This window comes from Thamnophis sirtalis, unplaced genomic scaffold, assembly GCF_051295495.1.
Source record: "Thamnophis sirtalis isolate CommonGarterSnake01/CBP01778 unplaced genomic scaffold, rThaSir2_p1.2 scaffold_1, whole genome shotgun sequence".
Lineage (NCBI taxonomy): Eukaryota > Metazoa > Chordata > Lepidosauria > Squamata > Natricidae > Thamnophis > Thamnophis sirtalis.
Window position 1 is genome coordinate 76,696,753 of NW_028261381.1, and position 16,947 is coordinate 76,713,699.

Below are 16,947 nucleotides of genomic sequence, written 5' to 3' on the forward strand. Positions count from 1 at the left end.
TGTGAGACTAAGGATTATAAGGAATGGTGTTTTTTTTTTTTACACTACTAGTGCTTTTTATTGTCCTTTTTCTATCCAAGGGATTTGGACACACAGAATCAAATTAAGATTCACAATTTTCACTTTCTGAGCTAAAATCTCTACTCACATATACACATACCCATTCATATAACCCAAAGCCTAGTGTCTCAACAAGATTTGAGTTCTACAAGAATCAGAACAGGACATCAACTAAGTGAAGTATCTAATTCCCTGTTTTACCAAAAGACTACAGTTCCCATTTACTTTTATAAATTTATCATTTTATTTACTCGGACACATGGCACAAGAGCATATATGTATAGGAACCATCCAGTGGCGGGATTCAAAATTTTTGCTACCGGTTCTGTGGGCGTGGCTTTGTGGGCATGGCAGGGGAAGATTATTGCAAAATCCCCATTCCCTCCCCATTCCACTAATCTGCTTTTCAGCTCTATCCTCCTGTTCAGGGCAACAGTAGAAGATCAGTGGGGGCGGGGCCAACCTATTTGCCAGTTCTTTGAACGACTCAAAATTTCTGCTATTGGTTCTCTAGAACTTGTCAGAACTGGCTTAATACTACCTCTGGAACCACCCAATCAGTACATCTGATGGTTACATAGTCACATTGATTGTGGAGCTGTTTTCTAACAACTGGATTAACCAGCCATGTAAGCTCTTAAATTGTTCCAGGCAAAGGAGCCTATCTAATACTTATGGCTGGTACTCATTAGTACTTTCCCATTAGCAATTCTCAAAGAGAGTATTACTCCCTAGGAGTCTGCCTTATAATCTCGTCTACCAGTGTACTTCATCTTATTGCTTCTCCATAAGAGGGCCATTATCTCCTGTAGGATTCAGAGACTGAGATGTTGGGGCACATGACCTAAAGATGAAAGGAGTAAACTTTACTCCAATCCTTTGCTAGTGCCTGGATCCATGAGTAAAGGAGCTCCTAAAGGCTCTCTTCTTATTCTTCATCTTGTACCTTTCTCAGCCCTCAAATCTTAATTTGATTCTGTGTGTCCTGATCCCTTGGATAGAAAAAGGACAATAAACTCAGGTTGCGACAAATGAGAACAACATTGGATTAAAATATAAAGAGTTCCAGTTCCATCTCAATTGTATGTAGTCATAGGTCATTTATTTTGGGTTTTATTTAAGTAAAATCCATAAGCTCTATAATGATGGAAAAGTAAATTAAATATTATTCTACAATAATAAAACTATGTCTAATTTTTTTTATTTATTTGTATCCCGTTGTTTTTACAAATAACTCAAGGCAGTCAACATATCCAGTATAGCTTTTTCCTCCTATTTTCCCCACAACCAACCTGTGAGGTAGGCTGGCCTAAGAAAGAGTTATCCAAGGTCATCCAGATGGCTTTCAGGGTTAAGGCGGGATTAGAACTCAGTCTCCCGTTTTCTAGCCTGGTGCCTTAACCATTAGACCAAATTGGCTCTCCTAATATTTTTAATACATTTAAATTAATACTTCATACAATTAATATTGTAATATTAATTACAATATCCGTAATAAAAGAATTCCTGATTTATATACAGCATCGACCCATCAAATATGCTCAGCTGTTGTTAAAACTTTACCAGGATGACTTCGAACTAGCACAGAAACAGAACAATCTTGTAATAGGCACTGCCATCTCGGGGTGTGTGTGTGTGTGTGTGTGTGTGTGTGTGTGTGTGTGTGTCAAAATGCATGTCTAGAAAATAAGATCCTCCATCTGTTTTAAAAGCATCAGCAAACAAGTGGGTGTTAGTCAGGTTTGACCTAATTATAAGTAGTAAGTCATTCAATTATTTTAGCACCTGCAGATTCATCTGGTAACAAAGACATTCCCTACCCTGAAGAGCTGGTTGCCTTAATTGAAGACTGGAATGAAATAAACAGGAGTGGAAAAGCAGAAGGCATTGTGCCTAGTTCATATTCCAACTGGCGTAGGTCGGTATGCAGCTTTGCAAATGGAGATTAAGAGCTTTCATAAGCACACGAAAATCTATTTCGGTTACGATGATCAGGTGAGAAGACCCATGAGGTAACTCATAACAGACTGTGGCAAAATACTATGAAAGAATAAGAAAAAGGGTTGCTGTCTGATTTCCTTTGCTGAGTGGAGGTAGTTCTCAACTTACAACTGTTGGTTTCGTGACCATTCCAACTTATAACAGCATTGATAAAAGTGACTTATGACTATTTATTTATTATTTATTTATTTATTATTTATTTATTTACTTAGTTAATTAGTTAATTAGTTAGTTAGTCAAACATGTGCGAGATAACAGGTATAAGTATAAACATGGACATGAACACAGGAAATGGGTACTAACAAATGGGGATAATAGGACAGGGACATTAGGAACGCTGGTGTGCTTACGCACACACCCTTACAAACCTCTGAGGAAAGGGATGAGGAAAGGTGTCTAGTGTGGACACTTAGGAAAGTGTCCACATTAGACAATGTAAGGTTAAAGTTTTGGGGGTTTGAGGATGTAGCAATAGCAATAGCAATAGCAGTTAGACTTATATACCGCTTCATAGGGCTTTCAGCCCTCTCTAAGCAGTTTACAGAGTCAGCATATTGCCCCCACAATCTGCGTCCTCATTTTACCCACCTCGAAAGGATGGAAGGCTGAGTCAACCCTGAGACAGTCAGATTTGAACTGCCGAGCTGCAGAACTAGCAGTCAGCTGAAGTGGCTGCAATACTGCACCCTAACCACTGCGCCACCTCAGCTCTTCATGGATGTAACAACGGAGTTGGGTTGAGCATTCCAGGTATTGACCACTCTGTTGCTGAAGTCATATTTTCTGCAAGCAAGTTTGGAGCAGTTTACCTTGAGTTTGTATCTATTGTTTGCCCGTGTATTATTGCGGTTGAAGCTGAACCCAACAGTTGTAGCATCTCCATGGTTACATGATCAAAACGTGGGCACTTGGCAACTAGCATGTATTTATGATAATTGCACTATCCTGGGTTCACGTGATTCCCATTTGTAACTTTCCCAGGTGGCTCTGACAAGCAAAGTCAGTGGGGGAACCCAGCTTCACTTAATGCCTGCGTAATTCCCTTAACAACTGTGGCAAAGAAGGTTATAAAATGAGGCACAACTCACTTAACAACTGCCTTGCATAGCAGCATAATTTTTGGGCTCAATTGTAGTTGTAAGTTGAGGACTAGCTGTAATTATAACTACAGGAGGAATTGCAGTGAGGGCTGTCACAGAGAGGAGGGAGGGGTCAATTTATTTTTCCAAACCATCTGAAGACCAGACACAAAATAATGGATGGAAACTGATCAAGGAGAGATTCAACCTAGAAATAAGGATAAATTTTCTGACATTGAGAACAATCAACCAATGGAACAGTTTGCCTTCAGAAGTTGTGGGAGCTTCATCATTGGAGGCTTTCAAGAAGAGACTGGACTGCCATCAGAAATGGTATAGGGTCTCCTGCTTGAGCAAGGGTTGGACTAGATGACGTACAAAGTCCCTTCCAACTCTTTATTTTATTCTAAATGTGGGAAGGCTAAAGGCTTCCTGTTTTCACATACTCTTAAACTACTGTGCTAAAAGTAAAGTAAAACCCAGATAATACTTCCCCCCCTCAGGATTTGTGATTATTTAAAATGCGAATGATAGCAATTTCCATCTTAGAGACAACTTTCTGCATGTCTCAGTCAAAGTAGAGGCAATGGTGTGAGGTGATTTAGAATGGGAGCCTCTTAATAGGGCAGATGTTCATATGTCCATATCACTACTAGCACTGGTGAGGGGGACTTACATCGGAATTTTGGCTAAGATTAAATGTAGTATTTGCCTCTAGAAAAAATACTTATGTGTTAGATCAGAGAGAATCAGCAGGCGAGAGGCACTAGTGAGTTTCAGCACTTTCTATTGCAAGGGTAAGTGACTGGGCTCTGCCAGCTGGGCTGCTGGAGCTCGTCTTTTAAAGAGCTCTGGCAGACCAACCGGCCAATGACAGTAGTTTAAACTTCCCGGGAAGTTTGGGAAACCAATACCCGGTGAGCATGTGAAAACATGTAAATTTAACAACATCCATCCGTACTCAACATTATGCTACTATTCTTTTTGTTTTCCTTTCAGAAGAAAGCAGCAGAAAGCATCTTCTGGTGGACCAGTTGCTCCATTCAGCTTCCCAAACAGCTGATTGGCAGCGGATTGAGTACCCTGGTAAAGTGGGAATTGTGGCTTGAGCAAGTTCTCCCACTTCATTGGGCAATTTATCCCCCCCCCAATCATTTTGTTGACCTGATTTGAATGCGATTTGGTTGAATGCTCTTTGAAATTCCCAGGCTTGCTGGACCCTGTATCAAAACACCTGTTGAACAACTAATTGGTGGGATAGCTGAGTTACCCATTCAAATAGAGGCAGTAATTATGTGCCTATCTGTTAAAACATTGGCAGAATTTTCCATCAACCAGCAATTTTCAGAAATGGGGAAGGCAGCAAAGGCTATGCCTTTGCTTTCATGCAAGTCGCACACCAGAAATACGAACACCTCTATCTAGCAGCCAGCCAAGAACCGAGGCTATAGGGAAAGGGTAGAGAAAGGGTAGGGAAAGGGTAGAGAAGGGCCGTGAGCATATCAAATTTTATGGAATTAAGTTTTGTACCAGTAACAGATGGATATCATTCCATGGGAGTCTTCAACTCCACCCAAATATGTGTTGAAAAACGGCCATATTTCTTCTGTGTTATTCCTGGATAAAACCTACAACCTGCCAGAAACTCAGGAGCTCAGCTGCAGCTATTGAAAAGTTGCCTATGTTTGCTGCGGGTCCATAGGCCATTGAAGTCTTTTCTAGTTCAAGGTTTCCCTAACCTACTGGCTTGTCCGTAAGTTCCATAACACCTTCCATAATTTTTCACTTGTAGGACATCAAGTTGGAGAAGCTGGTAAATATATGAAAAGTTTATGTTAGAAAATTTATCTGTAGAAAGGATCTGATACATACAGTATATGCTATAAATTCAGTCACAGCACTGGTTGGTTAAAAGTCTATCTTCCTCAAAACTAAGGAAGAAAAACTTAATTAAATACAAAGATATTATTCTATTTCTATAGATTATTATATAATCTATTTCTAGATTAGGTGACCAGAAGCTATTATATTTGGACTTTGTTAAAGGAGTACTGTATTGGTCTATGAGGTTGTGGGGTCTGTGATGATGCTGTTGCTATAAATGTTGGGGCAGAGTAAATAATATCACTGTTTCAGGCCTCAACAATTTAATACATAATATTAGAAATGCCTTTACATGCTCTTCTTCTAGTTTGAAATGTGAACTTCTGCCAGGAATCCTTGTTTGAATTCTATGTAGGACAAAAAAATCGATGGGTACAAGTTTGAAATCAGGACTCAAAACAAGGACAAAATAATCTCAAGCTTGGAGGACTGAACCTGATACGATTAGACAAGATATTTTATTCCAGAAACAATCATAGTAAGGTTTTAAAAAAAACCAGCTTCTACAAAAACTAAAAATCATGTTCTTTGTATAGGCATGGCCCAGGTTTAAACGTTGAAGTTCCTTGACTCATTTTTTTTGCTTGTTTTCTTCTCTGAGCTGCACCTGGAAAATGTCTATAAATTGGTCATGATTAACCCCAAGAGGCTTATTTTATTTATTATTCAAACGTAAACTCCCTTGTTTCTTCTAGATCACAGAGGGTAGCAAAAATAAATCAATCCATCCATCAATCAATTCTGCAATGTAATGGCCATTCAGAGTTTTATTCAGTATGTTCTGCCAGTTAAGCAAATGAGAAAGGTTGACTACCACAAATTACCATATTTAAAGCTACCGCATTTGCGCTGCAAACATCTGGGCCACCTCTATATTGCAGCAAAATAAAATAAAAAATCCAGCCAGAACTCCTTTTGCTGCTATCCAGTGAATATTCAGTGTTTTGCAGCTCTTACATAGTAGTCCTAGCTGCACAGGAAATAAATCAGCAGTGACAGCATAGAATTAGGGGTGAACAATCAGGATTAATAAAAAGATTAAAATGCTACATTGTAGGATATGATATTCCTGTGTCATTTGATTTCCTTTGTGGTTATCTTGTACTTCCATATCTAACTTATTATTTGAAACACTCACTGTGTTTATCAACACATTATTGGTAAGCCACTTCTGATTCAGAGCTTCTGACACTCAGTCTAATTAATTCTTACACCAATCCTAATTATTGCTAGTCATCTTTATCGTAGTATTAAAATTTCCAGGAGCTTCTTTTAGCTCCTTGAAATCTGGCCAATGTAATTTTCTCTTTCCCATTTCTCCAGTTTGCTAAGTGATACCAGAACTATAGAAACTGCCTACAGCAGATATTATAATTTCCATTTTCTGGTCTCCACCCAAGATACAACCAATGTAAATACATTAAAGATTCCTAAGGAGGAATATATGTGGGAATTGTAAAATTGTAGCTGCAATATAAGACCTTAGAAACAATTTTCTTGAACATAGATTTGCACATATGTGACTCTATGAACCCTGTGATCCCAAATGTTCTACAAATTCAGATTTGATGGTAGTTGTTAAACAAATATACCTATATCCTATATACAAAAAAGAATAGTTAACTCGCATTTAGGCTAAAGCTGCTGTTTGAGGACATTGTATCACTTTGTCAATGACAGAGCTGGGGGCTCCACTTGTTGGATTGGACATTACTGAAAAATATAGAGTTCAAAATACTGAGTCGTAAAAGAGCTTTTATAACTGTTTGTGATTACTCTTTATTTTTGTTCTTTGTTTTTGCACAGTCACACATCTTACAGCACGGATACCACTTTAGACCATAAACATTTACTGTAAATGATGTAGTGGTCCTCTGGATTTTGGCTTCCCAGATTTGGCCCTATTTAAAGTTATCATGCACATTTCTTTCTCATTTTTTGTCCTGATAAAATGAACAAAAGATACTTTCTGTTGCTAATGGAGAAGATAAAATGTTACTACAGTATATGTCTCAAGCCACATTTTCTCATTTTTGGTTTGCTTTGCCATTTCACATCTCCCAGCCACCACCCAGCTTTCAAAATAGCCTTAAGTTTCAGCCAAAATTTAATAAAGCAAAATCTTTGGGCAGCATCAGTGCAGAGATCAATTAACATAAAAAAATTATCTGGTGGCTTACTAAACTGTGTTTTTAATGTGTTTTTTTTTGGTCTGGAAGGACAACATTTATCCTATTTATCATAGAACTGTGCGTAGGCTTTGTATTCTTCTCATTAACCTTATCACAAATCTGCAAAATATATAGAATACATACAGATACAGACATACCTGTAATAGTTGTATACCGCCATATTCCATAAGGACTTGTGGCAGTGTGGAATTAAAATAAAAATAATTCATTAAATGACCAATAACATCATAACTTCAACAGTGTAATTAAAACTATTACCCATAGTCGTCCAATGAGTAGGCATCAACCTCTAAATACCTTTATGAATAAGTCAAATTCAGGAATGAAGGTGATGCTTGGAACATTGAAGATGGTTCCTTGTTTTATCCTAAAGCATATATCAGTGATGGCTAACCTTTTCAGCACCGAGTGCCCAAACTGCAACGTGCACGCACGCATGCACGCAGGCATTGGAGCACCGAAAACCCGAAGACCAGCTGGCTGCTACATGTGCACACATTCACATGTTTCAGAGTGCTGGAAACTCAAAGACTTGTTGGCCGGTGCGCCTGCACCCACACTCGCCAGAAACCAGAGGACCAGCTGGTGACGGCGTGCGTGCCCATAGAGAGTACTCTGCATACCACCTCTGGCAGCATGCCATAGGTTCACCATTGTGGGCGTATAGTGACCAATACAGTAGCTCTTCTAAGCTATTAGCCACTCACCTGTTTATCCAGCAGTAATTAGGGGAATCCCCACATTGCTGCCCCACTTAAAGCGATTACTTGGCAATTAGTGCTAGTTTTTAAACAAATAACTTGAAATGGTCTAAAATGTATTCAATACACAACTAATTCAGGAATTTAATTTCAATCTGTTTCTTCAGTTTTTTACAGTATATACAGTAATGAAAGTGTGCTTTTTCATATGCATACATATGAAATACATACAGCATTTGGAGATCTCCATAGGCTTTTTAACTTTACCTTTAAAACTTATGAAAAGAGGAAGGGAAAGAGGTTTGGAAAATCTCTTACTTTTATCAAAAGGTTCTAGTAAGCTTATTGTTATTCATTGCTCCAGATGCTGCCTTAGGTTTTGCTGATACCGCAGAAGCTTTTGATAGGGGGAGGAAGCTGCTGACCAAATTGGTTCTAGGAACCTGACAACTTTACTGTCTTATAACACTATGACCATCCTATGTAATAAGGCTGATTATTTCACATTGATTGAAGTTCCAGTCCAAAGAGCAAATTTGTTGTCAAGAGAATTAAATAAAGAGCTTAAGAACTGCTACAAACGTGCACTGAATATTTTACCTTTACCTAATCATTTTTTTCCTCCCATATTTTTTTTAGAGTTTTCCCAGCCTGAAAATGTTTGAAAACACCTGCCTTAGTTTATGTTGAAGGCATATCATCTACTGTATGATGGCAGTAGTGACAATAAAAATTGTAGGATTACTATATGGCAACACAAGAAAAGTGCCATTCCTGGCATAAGAACATAGAAATAGTCCTACTGGATCTGGCCAAGGTCCATCTCAGTCCCACATTTTGCTTCTCATCAAAGGCCATTCAAATATCCAGATGGCTGCTCAGACGCTGAAGCTCAAGAAATAACCCTCTTTCACTGTTGTTCCTACTCTTTTTATTCCACAGATGGCAGATATGACTTATCTCCTGATATGTTAATCCAACAAAGGTTGAGTTACACTACAATCACTTCATGAGGAAAGATCCTGCACTTTGGAGTGGGGGGAGATATTCTGGAAGTGCACAGGACCTGCACTCAAAAGATTCTTAGAAGAAATATGAAAAGGAACTTGGCAACTTCATTGGGAAAAAGCTTGGAAGATTACATGATTTGAAAAAGACAAGCAACATTTCAATGCTCATTAACAGGCTAAGTGAATTGAGGGATTAAAAAGCATCTCAATTTGCCAGTTAGAAAAGGATTGCAAATAAATAATTGGTTCCCTTTCATTAATCATTTTCTTTAGGCTGCTTTCACATAACCTTCAGGACAACTGTGGCACAAGTATTAATGAACCAATTTGTGAAAAGAATCTAGTTATAGTTGGCATTGGTTTCAATGAAGAAAAACCCTGTCTCATTTGGTCAGGCTTTTTACTAGAACATTGTGGCCATAGTTGTTGGAAGAGTTCCAGGTTCTAGGTTCACCTAAGTCCTCTAGAATACAATTTTAAATGACCATGAATGCCACCCACCCCTCTACTGCATGCTGGCTGTGCTTCATTCTTCAATGTTTTCGTGCAATTAACATTTAAAAGTGGCTTTTAGAGTGAGGCTGTGGTGCAGGGCTGCCAAACTCCCAGCCCAAGGGCTGGAGGCATCACATGCTGGCCATGCCCATGCCCAGTTTAGTGAAGGGGAAAAAAGTCCCGATACCTCATGTGAAGCCGTTGTGGCGACATGAGTTTGACACCCCTTCTGTGGTGAAATGGAAGGAAGTGCAAAATAACTTCCTGATTGAAAAATCAGGAAGTGCAAAGTAACTCTAACCACTTAAGTTCTGCTTGATATGAAATAGCCACATCATATCTCATGAAGTGACCCTGAGTTACTGTAATATTTTCAGGTCAAGCTGCTTAGATCATGTGCCTCAAAACAAGGCCAGTCAGGTGTCAACCCTTCAGAATTATCCAGACCAGAAAACAGACTCCATAAGAAATCTAGAACAAAGCTTTATTGAAGTAGGCAATAGTAACACATTTTTGATAGTTTGTGTTTTTATTTGGTCCCTCTTATAGTGAATCAGCCTGAATCTCTTCCTTTTCCAGAGCTAAGGAATACCACTCTTCTTTTTGTTGTTGTAATGGCTTTTAAATATTCCACTCAAGTCCATCTCCAAGATTCTCTGCATTAGATCAAGCAAACTGGACTGAGATCATCTGCTATGGATTTCTATTTGGGCTTGGAAACTGTTAGCTGTTGCTTTGGTTAATTTCCTGGTCTGGCTGGCAGCTGATTTAAAATGTAACTTAGCTAAAAACTAGGATTTCTTCATAAGTCAAATTGTACTCTGTTCCCTGACCAGTAGTCGGGAGGTTTTCTTGAATCAGCTCTAGCTGCTATGAAACTGTTTCAGGCATGAAATCCTCTTACCTTCGCTACTGGTTCGGGATCGGGAGCACGCATGTGCGTGTGCTTGCTTTGCTCATGTGTGGCACTTCTGTGCATGCGCAGAGCATCTGTGATGATGTCTGGGCAGGTGGGAAGAGCCTTCCATCACCGCCAATACTAGTTCGCCCAAATCGAGGTGAGCCGGCAGAATACCACCTCTGACCTGCTTGTTTTTGAACAGGAATAATTGTGGAAAAATAAAGTTTTAATATGATGTGTTGAACAAATTTCAATTGACCAGCTTCACCGAACACACAAAGCCATAAACCATGTTTTAGAATTCTCAGTTCACGAGGAGAACATCTTAGTAAATAATACTGAGATGTGAATTTGGCATAACACTTTCCAAAACATTTTGAAGATCTACCAAGGAAGCCAGCATTACAAATGCAACATGGCGCCTTTGAGATGTGTTGGATTATTACTCCCATCACACCCATCTAGGAAAATCAATCATCTCTTGCCCACAAAGTTCTTTGCAGACAAAGCATATTCTCAACCGTGGAACTGCACTTCATCACATATGAAATTTGTAGTACAATAATCCTTACTAACTTGATTTGTATCAATGGACTAATATGTATGTAAAGCATAGTCAACAGTCATTCTGGTTAACAATTAAGAAGTGTATATCTGGAGGGCACTCAGTTGGGGAAGGCTAGTGTAAGGTACATTGCAGTAAGTTTTGAGGGATCTAGATTGAAGTCGTCACCAAGTCAGACTCCTCTGGGTAGCTTTAAACTGGGAAATATTTTCTGCTCACTTTATTCTTTTGAGGGTAAAATATAGAAAGAAATTCATATGTTTTTGGAGTAATTTATGAAAAAATATGATTGATTATGCACATTTGAAATTAGCTTTCATTGTCTGGAATCCACTGGACTAGGTGAAAATGAGGTTTGATTGTATTGTTCAATATCATGATGATATTGAACGCCTGCCATTGGCTTAGCATGTGGCATGAACTAGCTATTGGCTGTTGTGGTTGTTGTTTTGGTGTTTTTGAGTCATTCTTGTCACCTGGCAACTACATGGAGAAGTCCATGCAATTTTCTTGGAAACATTATTTGGAAGTAATTTGCCACTATCTTCTTCCTAGGACTTAAAGGTGGCAACTGGCCCACAGTCATGTGGCTGGCTTTGTGCCTAAGCCATTGTCTTAGCATTTTGTATGAACCACTTCATTATATTGTGCCATAAAACAGTTTCAATAGAATATTGTGCCATAAAACAGTTTCAATAGAATGTATTACGCATCTCAGCAAAGTGTTCCATTAATCTTGTTTTACCATGTCACATGAACTTAACCACGGAAAAGATCACTGGTGCAAGGAAACTAATATTGTCACTGGTTAGGTTTTGGGGGGAGTTGGGATTAAGCATGCTCTTTACTCTCAAGTTATGATCCCTCTCCGTACATTATAAAATTAAGCAAGCTGCTCAAAATTTCTGCTGAGCTAATAGAAAAAGAAAAAAGAAAACCCAAACTCCCCCCCCCCTCCGGTTTGACTATATCTTAAAACAACACCACTTTTTGCTTGGTCATTCTTCAGCCTATGTGCTGATGAATCTTTGTTTGATGCACATGACTGTTTATTCCTTCTGACTTTGCACTTACGCAATCTTGCTTGCTCAGGGTGACAGGTCATCCGAGCTCTGTGAGTGAGTGTTTCCCTTTGCCCATCATGCTGCTGAAGAACTTCACAACGGAGTCCTTTTGCCTGCAAGATCTTAGCTTCTACCCAGCATTTCTGCCTTGTTTAATTTCCATTTACATAGACGTTTGAGCCCGCCATTAGCAATGTCAAGAAATCCTAGGGAGTACAATTTCCTTAATTAAAGAAATTAATTTCATGCTGCTATGGAGTGCACCTAACTTCTGCAATAGTTTTTCAAGATCCAGACTAAGGCTGCTGAACACTGATGGGAGAAAAAATGAAATTGTTTCATGATTGCAATCCATGTGTATATATTACAACTATAATAAAGAAGTATTCATTGTAAGTCAAGAAAGTAATGATGATTCTAAATTATGTTTTAAGATATAGTCAAGGTTATGCTGATTTCTGTGACACGTAAGCTCTACCTGAAATGATAATTGTGGAATGGGTATATAGTATACAGCAAAGACTTTTTGAGGAAATTACTGTTCCAGTTTTTGATTACTTTATTGTTTTTAATTGCTAACATGACTTAAAACACTATTTTCTGTATATGTGAGATTCACTGATGTGAAGATTTTTAGCTGACTTTCTTATCTAGCAATTTTCACTTAAAGGAGTAGATCGCTGTGGGCTGCCAGTTTGACACCCCTGGAGTAGATGTCATGCTTCTTAACTAACATACTTTTTTTTTTCTAATATGCTAAAACAATCAAAGAAGAGCTGTACTTTTATTCCAAATCTGAGTTCTGTGTCCAATTGCTGGCTATGTCCAATGTCACATAAGCACTTATTTTGCTTATATGACATTGCTTACACATGGTTATTTTATAGGTTGCCGTGTACAGATTAAACATGAGATAATTTTTGCATCATAGTTATTACAACTTCCAAGTGACTGGAACCTACACCTCACTAAATTGTACAATGGTAGCAGTGGCAGGAGCTTTGCTTTGAATGGTAAACCATAAAATTGCAGGTGGCAGCTTTTAAATGCGGCATTTCCAGTTTCTGGAATATATTTGTTAATCCAGACTATTCACAGGATTTTCCTGCCAGTATGGAATGTAAAGCTTTCCTACACTAGTTAAGGCTGTCTCCTTCAGCAATGGCATATTATTATACCACTGATTTTCCTGGATCTCGTTTTGCCTTTCTTCTTAATCCTGACTCTTGGTTTGTCCTTTCAGCTAGTTAAATGCTAATTCCAGAAGAAGCCCGTGATTACAGCATTTAAAATGGACATATAATCCTTTTGAACACATTGCCACTTACCTCACCCCCCACAGATGAGCAAACTAACATTTATAATGTTATTTAATTATATTTCAAATAATCATTGTGCTAAAGAGTTGTATGATGTGTTCTGATGGACAATTTTGGATAGCAAACTGATTGGCCTATCAGCTATCTAGATCAGTTGTTGTCCATAAGTGGACTAGTACATTTGTTTGTTTATTGTGAAACACTTGATAACCAAAACCTCATTTTTAAAATAACAATAAATGATAAATATCATTACAGATTTCCTGTCATTACATTAATAACTTTTATACAAAATAAAAAATTAAATTCCTGGGCTTAGATTTTTGATAAGGCAAGTGAACCTTAAGTTTCTAAAGACTGAAAATCTCTACACTAGAAACTATTTCTAATTTCTTTAAAATGATTTTTAATAAAATAAAATGAGCATTATTTGTATATCTTATAAAGAATATGCCTAGCTACTTTTCAGCAAATGCAATGAATGTCCTCATTCTTATAGCTTCTGATGCTTCTGCTTGTAGTAACTATTTTGCCTGTAATAAGCATCATTCCAACACACTTTTTTGGGCAAACACTAGTTTTAGTAGATTAAAGATATATTAAAGTATTCTCTTATGAAGAGTTCATAACAATATCACTATATATATTGATATAAAAATGTTCCATGTTGTCAGTGAAATAATTTTTGTGTAGAAGTGTTGAGTCACTGATAACTATTTTAAACTAGATTAATGTACATTGCAATTACACAACCATCACATGTTAAAATTTAAGTAAGTTCTTGCAAAACAAGAGGCAGAAAATACATTTTTCACATCAGATATTTAGCATGAACTATTTATTAAAGAAATTTGGCAGCATTTATATTCAAATTCACAATATTTAACCCTTTGAATTAAAGAGTTTGCCTACATACAGCAGATGTATAGGATGTATTATGAGAGAGTGCTGGAGAAGAGCTTTTTACATTTTACTCTGTCCACTGGTGGCCAACACAGCATTTGCAAAATCAGAATTCCATGGTTGGAATGGCTATCAGGAAGTAGGCTACTGCTCTTTTCACGAATGCTTGTTTCTGAGTAATACCAAGAACAATAGCATTAGCATAGCAATAGCAGTTATTATTATTATTATTATTATTTATTAGACTTATATACCGCTTCATAGGGCTTTCAGCCCTCTCTAAGCGGTTTACAGATTTTTTAGCAAATTGAGTCAGCAACTTGCCCCCACAGTCTGAGTCCTCATTTCACCCACCTCGGAAGGATGGAAGGCTGAGTCGACCTTGAGCCGGTGAGATTTGAACCGCTGAACTGCAGATCACAGTCAGCTGAAGTGGCCTGCAGTACTGCACCCTAACCACTGCGCCACCTCGGCTCTATAAGACTTATATACCGCTTCATAGGGCTTTCAGCCCTCTCTAAGCGGTTTACAGAGTCAGCATATCGCCCCCAACAATCCGGGTCCTCATTTTACCCACCTCGGAAGGATGGAAGGCTGAGTCAACCCTGAGCCGGTGAGATTTGAACAGCTGAACTGCTGAACTGCAGTCAGCTGAAGTAGCCTGCAGTGCTGCATTTAACCACTGCGCCACCTCGGCAGTATATACCGGTAAGCATTTAGACTTACCGGTATATACTGCCTCATAATGCTTTACAGCACTCTCTGGGCAGTTTACAATGTCAGCATATCGCTCCAACAATCTGATATCTCATTTTACCGACCTCAGAAGAATGGAAGGTTGCATCAACCTTGAGCCCCACTGGGATCAAACTCCTGGCTGTGGGCAGAGTTAGCCTGCAATACTGCATTGTAACCAACCACCAGGACTCTTCAAAGGTCTTGAAATGCGCAGTCCATTGCAGTATCTATTCAAGAGATGGCAAGCAAACACATGACTCTTGCCAGGGATTCCTGCTACGGGAATGGTCACAACTGGAACTAGTGATGTTATATCATGGACAGAGTCAATAGTTGCTTTTTAATTACAGAAGATCATAATAACTACCATCCCATTCATTTACTGACTGTTTCAGTAGTGATTTTATTCAGTTTAGTAGGCTTGATAATAATAAAAATAAATGTAAAAATGTAGGAGAAACTACAAAGTTGAAATGGAACCAGGAAAAGCTGCGGTCATTATCAGATGGTGCTGAGTGATTTATGTATAAGTCTCATCCTGCTTAGCTTTCTTCAAGATTACTCAAGATGTTGACACTTAGGACCATTTAAATTATTTATGCTCCATTTTCTAATGGAGTAACTCATGTGTACTTAAAGAAAGTAATCTTTTAAAGGTAAGTTCAAATTCATCTTTCAGTTTGAGGTTTTAAAAAAATGCACTTCAGAATTCTACTCTCAACTTTTAAAAATTTTTCCCTGCATGTGAATAGCAAGTGAATTTTCTTAGGTGTCATTCTTGGAGGAAGCCAGTTACCTAGACCCATTCCAGTCCGGCTTCAGGCCTGGTTACAGCACAGAAACCGCTTTGGTTGCATTGACCAATGATCTCTGGAGAGCCAGGGATGGAGGCAATGCCTCCATCTTGGTTCTCCTTGACCTCTCGGCGGCTTTCGATACCATCGACCATGGTATCCTTCTGCGACGACTGCGGGAGGTGGGAGTGGGAGGCACTGTTCTGCAGGTCGCAGTCGGTGTTGGTTGGGGGCAGAGATCGACCCCTAGGCCCCTAACATATGGGGTGCCGCAGGGGCCGGTCCTGTCCCCCCTACTATTTAACATCTACATGAAACCGCTGGGCGAGATCATTCGGAGGCATGGGATAAGATACCACCAATACGCGGACGATACGCAGTTGTATCTGTCCGCCCCATGCCAACTCAATGAAGCGGTGGACGTGATGAACCGGGGTCTCGAAGCCGTTAGGGACTGGATGAGGGCTAACAAGCTTGTACTCAACCTGGAAAAGACCGAGTGGCTGTTGTGTTTTCCTCCCAATAATTTGGCCAGTGTTCCATCACTCAGGCTGGGGGGGTCAAATATTACACCTCAGACAGGGTTCACAACTTGGGAGTCCTTCTGGATCCACAGCTGACCTTTGATTACCATCTGTCGGCTGTGACCAGGGGGGCATTTGCCCAGGTTCGCCTGGTGCGCCAGTTGCGACCCTACCTGAACTGGGAGGCTCTCACAACAGTCACTCGTGCCCTTGTGACCTCTAGGCTGGAATACTGCAATGTGCTCTACATGGGGCTGCCCTTGAAGAGCATCCGGCGACTTCAGCTAGTCCAGAATGCGGCCGCGCGAGTGATTGTGGATGCACCTCGGTTCGCCCACATAACACCTATCCTCCGCGAGCTGCGCTGGCTACCTGTTGATCTCCGGGTGCGCTTCAAGGTGCTACTTACCACCCACAAAGCCCTTCATGGTAGTGGATCTGGGTACTTGAGAGACCGCCTCCTGCCAATTACCTCCTCGCGACCCATCAGATCGCATAGATTGGGCCTCCTCCGAGTTCCATCTGCCAGTCAGTGTCGACTGGCAACTACGCGGAGGAGAGCCTTTTCAGTAGCAGCTCCGACCCTTTGGAACGATCTCCCCGTGGAGATTCGTACCCTCACCACCCTCCAGACCTTCCGCACAGCCCTCAAGACCTGGCTATCCCGCCAGGCCTGGGGTTAAAGATTTTAATCCATCCCCGCCCGAATGATGAATG